General features: G+C 39.7%; 1 pseudogene; it reads left to right on the forward strand.

Annotated features, from left to right (window-relative positions):
* Positions 1-7785: 7785 nt before the first annotated feature.
* The window catches only part of LOC131742789 (phosphatidylinositide phosphatase SAC2-like), a 61014-nt pseudogene continuing 52131 nt past the window's right edge, over positions 7786-16668 (forward strand).

Raw genomic sequence — 16668 nt, forward strand, 5'->3', positions numbered from 1 at the left:
CCTCAGGATGGAGGTGGAGATCCTGCTCATTTCTTCTGCTCTGTTTTGACTAACTACTGACATGCATTCAGAGAAGTCCCATTTTGTCTCAGGGATGAACTCTCTCAGCTCTTCTTCTCTGCCCCTAACCTTTGGTGTGCTATCCCCATGCACTTAATTAAGGTACCATAGGAATTAGGCATCCAGTCTCCACATATTTGCTTTACAACTGTGGATCCTTCCATTAATTGTGGAACTTAATTAATGGAATTTCCATTAATTGTGACTGTCCACATTTGGGCATCAAAAAACTGTCAAAAGTCAGGGTGATTTTCTCCTTAGCCACCTCTACTGGGGATAGGTTCGTCTTCTTTCTGCCATATCCTTAGACAATCGCTACATCTATCAGTAATTGAATTGAAAGAGTAATTTCATGGCTAATGAAAACATGGCTAGCTTGAGATAATAATCCAGAACAGAAGAAAATTCCCTTATAATCACCACCACTTGTTCTTTTGACATTTTCAAAAGGTATATATTTCAATGCTTGCAGAATTTTGATTAGGAGATATTTGAGGAGTGAGATGCTCTTGTGTAGTCTGAAGACAGCCTAGCTGTTTTTTGTATTAAGTGTGAGCAGAAACCTTTGGAGTCAGACACCTTGGCTTGCAGAAAGAGCAGTATAGGCGTCCTGGCCTGGAGGATTTCACAGATTTAACTGCTAGATTCCACATTCTCCAGCTTATATCTTTAGGAGATTATATTTCTAGGACTAAAGCTGGAAAGGCCATATTTAGTGACCAGAGAAAGTATTCATCTATTCACACAGAAACAGGACAATTCTAGTCACCCCTCAACTGACTAACTACTCACCATCTTAAAAAAGTTGAGTGAGGGCTTCCCTGGTGGCACAGTGGTTGACAGTCTGCCTGCCGATGCAGGGGACATGGGTTTGTGCCCTGGTCCGGAAAGATCCCACATGCCACGGAGCGGCTAGGCCCGTGAGCCATGGCCGCTGAGCCTGTGCGTCCAGAACCTGTACTCCGCAACAGGAGAGGCCGCAACAGGAGAGGCCACAACATTGAGAGGCCTGCGTACCAAAAAAAAAAAGAAAAAAAAAAAAGTTGAGTGAAACACACACACACTCACGCACGCACACACAAACACACACACACACACACACACACACACACACACACACACACACACACACCCAACGTAGGAGAAAATTCAGAAATTTCAACAGGAAAAATTGTTTTTTCATCTTTGATTCTTTGCTCAATGAGAAGCAGCACTAAAATTTGATATTTTTCCCCTGTAAACTTACTTTAGAAAACATCATCTCTAAATTTTAGTATTTAAACCTGTAGACCATAAGGGCATATATAAGGGATATTTTAAGTCATATATCATAGAAGACTTTTCTCTCTAGAGGATTCTGAAAAGGTAGTTAACCCATTAGCAACTGCCCAGATATCCCTGGGGGATTATAGTTGAGTATCATAACACAAATTGTTCCCATAACTTGGAATACATTGTTTTGAATAGTGAAAGGTAACTCCTTACTACAGATGCTTTATGGCATAATGAGGCCTTAACTCTACCTGATTAAATACAGTGGTAAATCAACATTTGTTAGAAAAGTACTATAGTGACATGAATTATTTTCCAAATGGCCATGTTGGCAAGTATTTCTATTTGACTATAGCTAGAAAAAAAAGAGTACAAATGATAGGTCATCAAGATCTCCCATGAGACTGTGCTGTCTTGGGAGCTATTGACAAATCATGAGGTGATGAATAAAATTCACTGGGATGGAACACAGTCATGCATAAATGCAGAAAATGGTGACTCAGTGTTTTCTTTATCTTTGACTTTTAGAGATTGAAGAAACAGTACTGAGTAGCACGTAACAGAATAGTAAAGATCTTGGGCATCATTTGTACTATACAATAGTCCCTCCTTATCTGTAGGGGATATGTTCTAAGACCCTCCATGGATGTCTGAAACCAGGGATAGTACCAAACCCTAAATACACTATGTTTTTTTTCTATACATACATACATTTGATAAAGTTTAATTTATAAACTAGGCACAATAAGAGGTTAACAACTAATAATAGAACAACTATAACAATAATTATCTTCAACACTTATTCTTTTTTCATTATAAAACATAGAAATAGTCAAATTATTTCATTTTACAATGTGAACATATGAACTTATCTATAAAACAGAAACAGAGTTACAGATGTAGAAAACAAACTTATGGTTACCAGGGTGTAAGGGGGAAGAGGGATAAATTGGGAGACTGGGATTAACATATACACACTACTATATATAAAATAGATAAGTAATAAGGAGCTTCTGTATAGCACAGGGAACTCTACTCAATACTCTGTAATGGCCTATATGGGAAAAGAATCTTAAAAAGAGTGGATATATGTATATGTATAACTGATTCACTTTGCTGTACAGCAGAAACTAACACAACATTGTAAATCAACTAGACTTCAATTAAAAAAAAAAAAGGATAAGTGAAGATTCAAAGAAAATCTAATGTTGCCTCCCACCTCCCCTGGAGGACTGGGGAAGAGAATTAACACTTCGTAGTGTTAGCTGGCCTGGGTTTTAGGTATCCAGTCCTCTCAACCCGCCTATATGAAAGGTATTGTAAAATTATTACCCTATTTTACTGTTAAGAACATCAAAGAGTAAATAACTTCTAATTCTATAGCTAGTAAGCAGCAATTTGAATACAGCTCTGTATGAATCCCAAAACCTGTGTTTCTTTTACAAAATAATAAGAGAAATAATCATTGAAGCATCACCTAGAAAGGCCACGTCTGGAGGGAACATACAAGGAGTGGCCTTCCAGGGGCAGGTTCCACACACATGGGAAGTCTCAGTTCTGTAAAGCTCAGCTGGACATGACTTGTATGGTGGTATGCTGGTAAATGTTTAACTTCCAGCTCTTTAGGGGAAATGAGAGGAACCTGATTTGTAGCATTTGTCAATTACTGAGATCTGTATGATAGGCCCCCATGACCCCATGGGGCTGGCTCTACCACCACTAAACTTGGGACAGGCCTTCTGGATCCAAGGATGAAAGGGGACGATATCCAAGGGAGGTGTTGAAATAGTAAGACCATCTTTGCTTTGCCCACTTCCAAGTAACAGCATTGTAACTTGAACATGGGGCTTCTTTCCTCCCTGAGGATGGGCCACCAAAAGTACAAGTTAGGAAGAAAAAAACAGGGTGTCAGGCATTCCTTAACTCTATTTATTTGAGATGAGAAATGGCTGTTTGAATGTCCCTATTTCATGGCCTTGGAACAGCACTGGATCCACTGCACATTACAGAAGTGATAACATTGGTTTCTGCTTCCTACTTATTCTAATTGTTCACTGTAAATACATGAAAAAAGTAAGAAAAAGAGAAAGATGAATTCTCATCTTATGAATCACACTGGATATTTTATGGCCACTGTTTGGGTGCAAAGAAATATACACCAGGTTATTTCACACAAATGTAACCTCTTGGAATTACTGTATTTACCATAGCACAACACAGTAACACCAACTTGTTAAAAAGCAAATGTCCAAATAACTTTGATGTCTAGAAAATGTGGCCAGTTACTTCTAGAAAAAGCTAGAAATGAGTTAAGGCAACTTTTTGTTATCGCATGATTCTGTGAGGCACTCTTAAATGTTTGTTTAATAAATGAAATTGTTGGATGTGATGTGCCAGGACAGTGCAAATGGAGAGCATGAAAATAGGACACAGGATTTATCTCACTGAGGGATGGTGGATCCAGATTGTACCCTGTTTCATGTCCAAGAGCTACTCAAATCTTCCCCTACCAGTTGTAGGCTCCTATAAGAGAAAAACAACATGCTCCGTAGAAATGGAAAGGAGAAAACCTCTCCTGTATTTCCCAAATCTTTTGCAAGAGGCAGATGAAGCAGAAAATCGCGGAGTTATATCTGACGCCTCTACATGCTTTGCTGGTATCACACCTCCCTGCTCTTAATAATCCCTTACATTTATAAAGAGATTTATGCTTTTCAAAGTATTTTTGAAATGCATCTCTAATATAGAATCACAGGGCTGGAAGTTGTCTCAAAAGTCATCCCAACGGAACCCACGTGTTCCATTTTACTCCATGTGTGTGACTCACTGTAACCCCGTGGGGTGAGAAGGACACAGGCTGGTGGCCCCATTTCACATGTGAAGAAGCAGGACCTCTGGACAGCCAGTGGTAGCGTGTGAGTGGGAGGACACGTCGCTGGAACCCTGAGGCAGTATTGGTCCTTCTCTAAAACCTCAGATCTCCATGTAGAGAGAAGAGCCAGTAACCTGGATTGACTCTCCATCTTTATGAAAAATGTCCAGGGCCTCTCAGTCTTCTGAGAGTAGAGGAAGGAATCCCCAAACAGTACAAAGATGCTGACAGACAGTCCCTGCCCTTAATGCCCTTGGGCTCCATCCTCTCTTCCCATCACATCCCACGGTCTGTGCCAAACAGAAGGCCTTGGAGCCCAGCAGTTGCCCTGGGCTTGAATTCCAGCTCCACCCCTCACCACTAGCCCTGGGACTTTGGGTCAGTCACTTCACTACTGTCATTCTGTTCTCTCATCTATGAAACGTGATCAAGGATACCTACTCCACGGGTGATGATGAGAACCGGGTGAGGCGGAGAGTGTGATAACTTGCCTCCAGGCCTGGCACATAGGAAGCACTCAGTAAACACAAGTACCTCCCCAGAGAAGCACCCGGAGGGCTGGATTCGCCATCTCCAGCCTCAAAGTCAGAGGAAGTCGTGACAAAGGAGTGTGGGCAGGAAACCACCCAGCTTCAATTTCCGTTTAAATGATTGGCAAATAAGTGTTTTTCTAACTCCATTATTAATATCATTATTGAAATAAAATGTGTCGCAGTATCATGTTACATTGTGCAGAGGCAGAACTGCTGCCCTCAAGGAGGAAAAAGGAGAGGTCGACAAGCAATGATAAAGAGGAACATCGGATGGTGTTTAGTAGCTTTTTCTTCCCTTTGCCAATAAATAAAAGCTATTTTGTGCGGTTCCTCAATTCTAATCTTATATTTCTCGCCATTCTCATTGAGCTCCCAGAGGGGAGCCATCCTATTGTTGACATTTAATAATGCCAAACAATAATCAAGGGCTCATTAGGCCAGAGGAGGCTGGGGAGGGGGAGCGTGCAATGTCAGCTGCCTCTGGGTAGGGTCCCATTTAAACCATTTTATGGACAGTTGGCTCTATGCCATTTTTAAAGCTGTCCTGAGAAAGAAAAGCCACAGCCTCTGCTCCAGACGTGAATCAAAGATGATGAAGATAGTGCTAATACATACAGCATTGTGTACAGGTTAGGGAGGCTAAAGATAGGGGGAACTCAGAACTTGACCTTGACCTTGAAGGAAGGGTAAGATTCAGAGAGCTGCGGGGAAGCAAGGATGCATCTGTACTGGCGTTGAGTGAGGAAAATGTACATCCTGCTCGGGCCACAGCAAGTGGACTAAACAAGTTGCTCCTTGGGATTCCTTTTTTCCAAGTTAAAATATTTCTTTTGCTACAGACGACAGAGGTTGAAATACGATTTTTCTCATTTGCAGAGGTGAAACGTATTCAAAGCTTTACCAAGTGGTATCCACACACCCTAACCCACACACTGCTGCCGTCTCCCTGTGTCTCTCTCCGCTCGATGAAGGTGTGGGCACTGCTGGCCACACGGATATCTAATATCTGCATACCCTGCATCCCTATACTAGGATTAGAAGAAAATATAGGATGGATGCGAGTTGGCCTCCGATTCACGTTGGGGTTAATAGGTCTGCGACTAATACTCAGAATAGAAGTTGGCTGAAGTGTCGGAATATTATGCTTCGTTGCTTAGATGTGCGGAGTATTGGGATGAATATTAGGATTGGGATTGAGAGTAGTAGGGCTAAAATTCCCCCTAGTGTGTTGGGAATTGATCGTAGCATTGCGTATGCAAATCCTACGATTGCGTGCAGCAAATCACACTGGACTAAAACACTTAGGGAATTGGGGGCCTGTGTCGGTATTTAGGAAGCAGGGTTTCTGATAAACTGAATTTTCCACTCAACTCAGAGTTAACAAGTTCAATGCTTGACACCGAAAATCTTTCAAGTAATAATTAAGCCCACACTTCCATCTCAACGGACAGGCTAGTGACGGGCACTGAATCCTTTCTTGGTGGTCTAGGAAGCCAGAGATCCTTAGGTTTATCATTCCTTTGAACGTCATGTTTTATTGCCTCACACCGGAGATGGAGAAAGAGAAATGACAGGAAACTGGACAGGTTGAGAGCCGAGTCCATGGCAATCTCAAGAAATCAAGAGGGACTGTTGCTTTTCCTTTTCCCTTCTTTTTAAATCTAAATGCATGGTACCAATTAATTTTCATGTGACCCATCTCTTTCTCTTGAAAGGAAGTAAAAGAGAAAAAACAGTTAATTATGATTTTTAGAAGTTGGAGCATGGTTAATCAAGGCTTTACTATATTTTACGATCTCGTCAAAAGCCAAGACCTTAATTTTATTTTCTATGTATCCACCCACAATACATGGCACAGTAGCGGGGAATAAATGTTACTTATTATAGCAATACTTCATTTATCTGATATATATGAGGATGACTTATTTTTTCACATAAGTGAAACACCAGCACTTTTAAAAGTTGTGATGATTTTGACAAAAATTGTTTTAAATGCATCCTTTAATTCCCTGGCTTGTAGTTTCATAAATATAAGTTTCATATATGCTATAAAATAGTGATACCTTGAAGAGGCTTCTTGGTAGGTAGGGTAAGCCTCTCTACTCCCTCTTGGTCATTTAAAATATGCTACTGTATTGCAAAATGAAAAAGAAAAAAGATATCTAAGATTATATGAATTAAATACAAGAGTAAATTGTTCTTAATAAAAGACCTGAAAAGATCACATATGAATATGATGACCCTATAGTTAATGTCCAACATATTTAAAAGTGATCAATGAATAGATCTCCGGGCTAACAGGGTTACACCATAAAAATGGACAGTGCATGTATACTTGTGCCCCCAAATTTCTTTGAATTCTAGTCTGTCTCTTGACAGTATCCCAGATAGCTTGTTTATTCATCCATTCTAAGGTAAAAGGCTTATTAGCTAAGCCCTTTCTATGTGTAAAGCTTTGTTCTAGGCACTAGAATTATGTAAAATGGAAAATACACACACACACACACACTCACACACACACGCACACACACACATACACACACAGAAAGAGATCATAGAAGTTCAGGTTGCCAGAACTACCGAAGGGCTTTGATTCACCCTCACAAACAGATCAGTTAACTAAAACTTTGGAATTGACTGTGGGCTACAATCAGGATTCAAGGAGAGGGTTATCAGCTGAAGAAAATGTAATAGCAGCGATAGAGCTAGGAGACAAAATATTACTTGGGGGTGAGGAGGGGTCAGCAGAATTCTACCTTTCATTCTTAGGGGGTTCACACTGTCTTGTCAGGCATCGAAAATCAAAGTCTTTGAGACAGAGGTCAGGTAATTGAGTGTTTCAAGCCTCATTAAAGAGTGTGACAATTATAGGAAGAGAGAGAAATGGACTGAACTGAAAATAGTCCAGGACACTTATCCCCAGACAAAAATGGCTATGTAGTTACCTCAACCTGTTAAAAAAAAAAAAAAAGCCATCCGGAGAAAAGACACTGTGATGGAAAGACGGCATGCACGGTGAACCTGGCCAATGTTTGCCGAGAGGGCAGGATGAGGAAGGAAGCTCGAGAAGAGGACTCCATGAAGAGCCGGTATTCACTCTGCTAAGGACTCTCTGCATGGACCTGGGGGTCTGATGATCACCTCTTCTGAGAGGGAATCTTGCCAGGGCCCCCTTCAGAAGCTCATCCTTGCAATGCTGCCTTGGGCAGCTCGGAACTCAGTCATAGCCAGATGCCACAAGAGCCCCAACATTAAGGGACCACTAGTGCAACTTAGGCTCATCTGCCCAACTGTGGTCATTTTGAATTGATTCCTAGAAACTTTTGCTGGAAGAAGATACTAGACTAGACAGATGGCTTCCAATATCCCTATGTCTGCAACCAAGGGAGTTCCTTTGCCTATCCCAACATGCTGAGGAAATGGTGACGAGAAGAGGAGTCTGGGGGGTCACAGCAGGTTCTGATTCTCCTGCTTTGTGACTTTTTTCTCAACTCAAATTCTGGAGCTGGTATGGTTGCTTCTGCCACCATTGCTTGTAACTCCAGTGAGCGTATGTTTCCCTCTATACACATGTGTACGACTGCATGGAGAAACCACCTTTTGCTTTGCTCAGTTGAGACGGGCCTGGAGATTTTCTATGAAATGAAGAAGAAAACAAACCTGAAAGAATGAAATACCCCTAGAAGCAGAGAAACAACTTAATTCTATAGAACTCAAGTCCCAATCGTATGCCCACTGAATAACCTAGGGAACTTAAATACATATTCCCAGACCCCTACACCAATCTATAAATTAAATTTTCAAGAGGTAAGTCCTATGAATCAGTATTTTTCAGTATTTTTATTTAAATCCTCAGATAATGCTAATGCATCAGCCAGCACTATCTTGGGACCAAACTTGGGAACCACTGCTCTAGTTTCTTGATCTTACCCAACTTAATCTAACCAAATTATAATGGATGTAATTTTTTCTTACAGTAGCTGACAGCATCCATACCATCATCACAAAGGGATACATGAATTTGTAGATCAGTTATTACAAACCAAGTCCCCTTCTGGGTAAATTATGAAATATATCCTAACTCAAAACACATGTATTGATTGTCTCACCCTTATTGATGTTAAAAAAAGTGATAGAATTTCAACACTGGAAAGATTTTATACACTAAAGTTTTATGTAGCTAAGAAAATTGTCATATAGCATTCCTGACTGTTGGGCATCTGGCTTCAATATGGCTATTTCAAGTATTCCTAATTTTATCATTTCAAAGATATCTTTATCCACCTATGAATAGCTCAAATTGATGAACTATTTTTTGTCATATTGAATCTATATATCACTTAAAACTTTCTCATATTTGTCTTGTTTCTGCCTTCTGCAGTAAACCAGAACAAGTTGACCCCTCTATGGCAACTCCACAAATATTTGAAGACCACAGGTATGTTGCAATTTATCTTTTTAATCATCCCTTTCCCTTATAACCTTTTAATTAACTACTATCAAGCCATCACTTACTCATCTGGAATTACTGAGTAAGGGATCTGAGTAACCTGAAGTATAACAAACATACCTTCTACAGAGGTTTATAAGACACTGATAAAAGTTTTGAACAGGAGAGGGTCATGGATAGAATTTGAGAGCACTATCCCAGAGCCTTCTTTGATTTATCTTCTTTTGGCGAAGGGTGTTCTGTATTGATAATATACAAAGCAATCAAGGCCAGGCCTAGATAAAATAATCTAGGACTTCCAAATTTCCCTTTCTTCACCTCATCCTCCCTAACTTCAGAGTCCATATGGAATCATATCATACAGAAAAAGCACATAGGGTCTCCAGGGGGAAGCAACCAGCACATGGACACCAAAAAAAGTTACCAGCCCTGTTGAGCAGAAAACACTGAGTACTGTATGTTCTTTTGAAATTGGAGGTGTTATGGCCCACTAGGCACTTTTTCCCATAGGGCCCCTGGGACCCCTCCTCTCTTCAGGCAGAATTGTTAACTGTTAATGATTTATATGAGCCATTATCATGGTCACCAACAATTCTATGAGATCCTCAACATATCTTAGTTCATGTAATATGAACTAAGAAGTTCTTATTACTTCTAGAAGTGACAGCTAGAAGAGCCTTAGAGGTAGAATGTTTTAACTCCTTAATTCCAAACTCTAATGCATATACATATGCATATACATACACATACACAGTTCACCCATATACCAAGCCCCAGGGAACTGGGATTACCTAATTAGTTAATGGCACAATAGGACAACATCCAAGTCTCCTCATCTTTGTTGCCATGTTCCTTGCTCTTAACAGGTAAGGTGGTGATCACACCAGCAGATTCTCTACCACTCTGCCTTCAGTTGTGCTGTTTCTGCTGTCTAGAAGGATTCTCCTACACCTTTCTCTGTGAGGTGAGAGTCCACTCACCCTTTAAGATTCAGTGCTACCTGGTCAGCATAATTTATCCACCATTTTGTTACCCCTATATCCCTTAGCACAATATGGACTTAGGACGGTGCAAAATAAAAGGGAAAAAAATCTGCAAGAGTCTGAGCAGACAGTATACAATTTTCACCACAGCTCAGAAGCTAATTCTTCAGGGTTATTTTCAGCTCCAATTTGATAGCCATTGTGAGCCCTGGAGAAAGTCTCTGACGCTCTCAAGACTGGACAGTGCAATAGCAGTAGTCTTATCAACTCTGTCCATTTGCCAAACAAGACAAACAAGAGAAACGTATCTTGGGTATACCAAGATCTGATTAATGCATCTTACTAAAGAAAGTCTCACTTGGTAAGAAGGCTTTTAGAGTATTATTGCTATAAAACATTCTAGAAAACGGACTGTATGCACTTTGAATTCTCCCTAATGATCTTTAGTATTTGGAAGTGATATTTATTCTACTCCTTTTCTCAACCAGAGATTCCTAGAGGGTTTCTAAAAGTATCTACTGGTCAGTCTTCACTTAGAGAACTCAACTGTAGGTATCAATTAGGCCTGCTATTAGCCTGTGTTCAAATATTAATGACTCTCATGTTTTTTACTCTAAAAATGAAATCAGACATAGCCCCTTGTAAAATTAGAAATTTAAATTTATAAAAATAATTTAAAATATCATCATAGCACCCCAACAGGTATTCTCACAATTAGTAAGGTGCGAGTGCTACAGAGTTTAACCAAACTAGTTTTCCAGCACTTCCAATATAAGTGGCAAGATTCAGACTTAACAGACCAGCTACATTATTTTCAAGACAAAACAGAGCTCAATATCAAGATTTCTAAGCCTAAAAACTATTTCATACCACAGAATTTTAAGTAATACATGAAGTATTACTAAATATCCTCATTTGTTTTACTTTTTGGCACCTAGGTTATAGAAAATTACTATCTAAAATCTGTTATGAGCATGACATTCAGAGACACACTGTTCCAAATTTAAAGATTGTTTAGCTTACTGCCACTAACTAGTTTATGGCTCAAAACTGGGAAACATAAGAAATATATGATGCCAATAAAAATTAATTTGGTATTCAGAGAGTTTTTATACTTTCTGTATATTTCAACGGCCAGCTTATATTTTTAACTGGCCTCCATGCCATGGCTCTTTCCTTGAGGGACTTAAAATCTACTAGGCAAAGAAAGACACGTTCTGAAATTTGTATAAATGTTGACATACATACAAAGGAATGAGGGCATGAAACACTCAGGTGTTTTAGGGAGCAGTTAGCACTTCAATCTGGCTGGACCACAGGATTAAAAGGAGAATAGAAAGAGATGAGGGTGGAGAATGGGACAAGGGGTTCATCACAGAGGGTCTTGGGCTACCATATAAAAGCACCTGGACTTAATATTAAAAATGATAATGAACCCATAGAAGAGTTTTAAGGGGGAGAGGAGATAGTATTCGATTTTAGTTTTTAAAAGATAACTTACTTATGGTATTCTAAATTGTTAAACTGCATGCATACTATTATATGATTGATATAAACAAACCTCTATGTGTGTTTTGGTATATGGTTTATTTGCATGGAAAAATGAGGATATTCAAAATGGACTCAGTAGTTATCACCAGGAAGTGGTTTTGCAGTGATGAGGGAGGACTGAACTTTATTAAGTATCATATTATTTAAATTTTCCCAACAAGCGTCTCCTTACTTTTTAAATTAAAAAGAAAGTTCACTCTGGCAGCAGTGTTGATGTGTAAGATCAGCCTTCAAGAAACCAATTAAGAAGCTGTTGAAATTTAATTGTCCAAATGATAGACAATGAGAGTCTAAACAGAAGCAGTGGCATCAAGGGAAGAGAGAGGAGGAGGTGGATTTGAGCAATTTTAAGGATCAAGGCTAAGGAACGTTGTGACAGTGGCTGCAGCGAAATAGAAGGAGAAAGAGGACATTAAAATGACTTTCAGGTTTCTAGCTGGAGTGACTCAGTCACCAGCATAGAACACATAGGGTGAAAAACAATTTGTGGAAACATATACCTTCAAGTTTGGAAATGTTTAAGACTTCTGAGGGATATCCAGGCAAAAATGATCTAGTTATGGAATTGGATTTATATACTTGGAACTGTAAGAAAAAGCTGGGCTTGTTGGTGGCAGAGCTGAGTGTAGACTCAAGTATGCTAGCTCTAACAGGTAGTTTCCTGCTGCTACTGCTTGGAGGGCCAAGGGAGCAAGGGGAAAAAATAAAGTACTAGTTACCACTGAGAAATGAAACCATGGAGGAGGGACACCAGCTCAAAATTTCAGTAGTTGAAAGATTCAGTGATGACAAAGGTGGCCCAAAGCAGAGATGAAGCATGGAATAAATACCCTGGCCTCTCTCTCCTCCATTTTTTTATCTCCATTTTCCTAATTCCCAATGGCCAGACCCAACCAGAAGGAAAGCCAGGGTCAAGGGAGATCTGCATGATGCAGTTCACAGAAGCCGGCCTCCTGGGATACGGAGGTAGACAAAAATATAGAGAGCAAATCGAGGAAAAGTCATCATCATGCTGACTCCTATTCAAGGATTTTCTCCAGGGACCTTACAGTGATCTGGGGGAGGGAGAACAAGCTGACATATATGAAATAACTGCAAAGGAGCTAAAGGTAGCAATATTCTGTCCTGGAATAATCATCAAGACTTGGATTCCAACCCTTACTGTGCCAGTTACTGGCTGTGTAATTGTGGATAACTTAGCATATTTCTTTAAGCCTTCATCTGTAAAAAGAAGATAAAAACACTATTGAATTCGTGGAATGAATGAGAATTAAATTAGATATTTTGTTTATTAGCCCAATGCTCGTTACAAAGTAAGTGCTTAGTGAATGTTAAGAGGAAGAGAGAATGATGACGAGGACGATGAATGCCAGTGATCACTTGTTCAGATCCTCAAGAGATTCGTCTAATCTGGCACAGACAGAGGTTTTCAAGGTACAGCTTGAATGATAGGTAAGATTTAGGGCCATGCATAGGGGAATACACACATGCTTGACCGAGAATGCGGAGCTGAGAACAACGTAGTGTGTGCGGAGGACCACAGGAGAACTGATGAGGCTGGAAGGCTTACTCATCCTCATGCCACCTCTGAAAGCCAGCATTGCAAGAAACAGACACCTCCCCCACACATATCACCCTGATATCCTCCTGCCAGCGGTTCCTTGTGGCCACCAAGTCTCACTTATCTGTTAACAAATTATTTTTGAATATCTGAATAGGTCTGTTGCTTGAGGAGCTGAGTACAATTTTGTAAGCTGTAAGTACCATAGTAAAAGGACAATCCTATTGAAGACATATTCTCCTACTCAAGTCGGAGCAGAGAATGCAGCAGAAAGAAGCTGAGCCAAGACCTAATTTTCAGAAAGACTTCCGTGACAAAGAGTGGCTCCTGGTACTCTCTAAACACCTTTGATTTCCGACAGCAAAATTTCTATCTACTCTTTATAACCTCAGGTCTCTTAGTGTCTGCCTTATCTTGTGTCCTAGTTGTCGCAAGTATGTTCATGTTAACTTCCCTGACACAGCCTAAGGTCATGGACAGAGGGACACATGCTCCTACTTCCTTATCCATTGCAGCTGTGGCTCCCCCATGCAAATTTGTACCAGAAACACCCAGGACACTTGTTAAAATCACAGACTCAGAGACCGGGTGCTTTAATTCTGTCAGTCTAGGATAAGACTCAGAGGTCTAATTTTGTTTATTTGATTTTCCAGTGGGTTCAGCTACACATTCATTGCGAGGAACCTCTGATACTCAGCCAGTAGGACATCCTCTCCCTGATCTACACCCAATGGCTAGTACAGAGGGGAGGGGAAAGAAGTGGCTCAATCAGAAGAATGAGTGTTCTTTTATGCCATGCTGAGACGTTTTCTTTTGTTCCGAAGACACAGAAAGGCTGAGAATGTTGAGGCAGGGAAGTGACATGGTAAGATAAATATTTTATATAAACCATTCTGACCAACAGAGGGAGGATGCCCTTCCAGAATTAGAGATCATTTCTGAGGCTGAGCAGTAATTATTGCAAACTGTGTGGTTGGTTTGAATTAAGGGGAAGGGGAAGTGGAGAGAAGGGAAGATATGTGAACATCTTCAGCAACAAGAGACAGGATTGAATGATTAAGGGGATGTGGGGAGCAAAGGCAGGCAGGAGTGACAAATAACCACGGTATTTCTGACTTGAGGGCATGGGTGGGCAGAGATGCAGAGGGCAATACAAAAAGAGTAACACATTTGGAGTTGGGGAAGTTGTTTGTAGGAAGGATACAGGCTGAATGATTGCATTTCATGATCCAGTATGATGCCCAAGTGATTCTGTATCATTTGATACATGAGTCTAAGGAGAGCAATCTGGGCCCTAAGGTTTAAATGTATACAGGTGTTAGGTGAAGCCACACGTGTACCAAGATATTCCAGGAAGTGTATGTTGCTTGAAAGGGCACTAAGGAAGGAAGACACCTGTGGAACAGCTTGAAGACAAAGGGCCACGAAAGGAGACTGGAAAGAGTACACAGAAAAGCAAAAGAAAAATGAATGCAAAGTTGTAAAATCGTACATAATGAGCTCTCTATTATAGGAATTATTCATGTAGAAGACATGTCATATTTGTACCTTTATTGCATTAGGCACAGGGCTGAGTACAGTGTGGTGGGGAAAACATCAGTATAGAGCTCTAGGAGAAAAAAATGAAATCAAAATGATCCATTTTTCACCACTTGCTATTTCAGTGACCTTGGATGAATTACATAATCTCTTGAAGTCTCAGGTTTTTCACTTTATGCTATAAAGTATCCATTACACAGGACTATTGTAAAGATTAAAAGGGTATGAAAGGATTTCTTTAAATGTTCTGTTCCTCTTCTATTTTTAATCCATATATAAAAATTTCAACAGTGTGACAAAACTTCTCTTTCATTAGATAAATGCCCAAGCCTTCCCATTTTATAAGGCCCTGATGACTTCACACAACTTAAAATATATTTGTTGTCATTTTTTTCTATGTGGATAATGGGTATTTTTTTGGATGGTGTAGAAGAGATTATTATGTTGGGAGAAGATTGGACAATACTTCTAAATCTAATATTCTTATTAATGCATTCAGAAGATAAGAGGAAATTGAAACTAAGCTTTTCCCCAGGCAGTTTGTACAACCATTCTTTTTCTCTTTCTGAATTTTGGGAACTTTGCCCATCTGTTTCCTGGCATCTACCCCATTCTCCATGATTTCTAAAAGATTATCAGTAGGTTATATACAAACCATTATAATTTTTATAGCAGAATATATCTTTCCCTCCTAGGTAAAACAACAAGCTTTCATTTCCTTTACCTAAATGCCACTGAAGGAAAAAAGCCATTTAATTATTTGTTTTTCAAAACATGTTTTTCCATTGCATTTGCAAAGGTTTACAAGGAATACATCTAGTGCTTAATTGCTTGTGGCTGGGGAATACAATTATTCTTCTGGAGTCTACCAAATATTTATTGTGATTGCCTCAGCTGAGGTTTCAGGCTCATACCACAAAGATTGAAGCTAATTGAGCCCAAACCCCAAAGCTATTAAATGATGGCAGATTCATGTTGAAAAACAGGAGTAATGTCAAGCCTTTGACACTGGGGGTGGAGGGATTGTTAATGTATTTTCTGTGCTGCAAGAAAAACCTGATTGACAGAATTCATTCTTTGCCACATAATTATCTACTTCTTTGTTGACCCATCTGGTCCCCTTAACCATGTGCTAATACCATCATAAAACAATCAGATTAAACTGGTTGTCTGTTGATCAATGGTTTCATACAAATTTTTCACAGACTGTGAAGGCTTTCCTATTAAAACTATAAAGAGAGCACTCGATATTGACAGGGCTTTTCCCAATATTTGGGTGTGTAGACTAGAAATCGTAAAGTATTTTGGCATCTTTTTGACAGACGACATTTTTTACAGAGCACTGTTTAAACTTAAAACCTCCTGGGTGACGCGTTGCTTTTATCTAACACTCATTACGAATATAAAATTGTCCATTCTGAGCTGTTTTTTTCCACCCGGTCTCCACTTAAAACCACATATGGCTGATTCGCTTTGTTGTGCAACAGAAACTAACACAGTACTGTGAAGCAATTATACTCGAATAAAGATCTATTAAAAAAAACCCAAAAAACAAAAAACCACAAAGAAGCTCTTATTATTAGAATAAAAATCTTACCAAGAAGAAAATTATTAAGGAATTCTAAAAGAAGTCAATAGCCACGGTTGTTAAGGAGAGAAGAAAGGGAAAGGTAGAATGAAACCAAGCAATTTCAGAGTTCCAGAACTCAGCAGAAAAAGGGCCATAAGTTGCAAAAGAGACAGCACTTTCCTATAGGAACCTTAGCTATTCTGTCGCCTACATGGCTCTTGATTTCTGTTCTCAATACCCTGATTCAGAATCTCATCCTCTACCTTACCTTGCAGAC

Source organism: Kogia breviceps, chromosome 15 (assembly GCF_026419965.1).
Source record: "Kogia breviceps isolate mKogBre1 chromosome 15, mKogBre1 haplotype 1, whole genome shotgun sequence".
Taxonomy (NCBI): Eukaryota; Metazoa; Chordata; class Mammalia; order Artiodactyla; family Physeteridae; genus Kogia; species Kogia breviceps.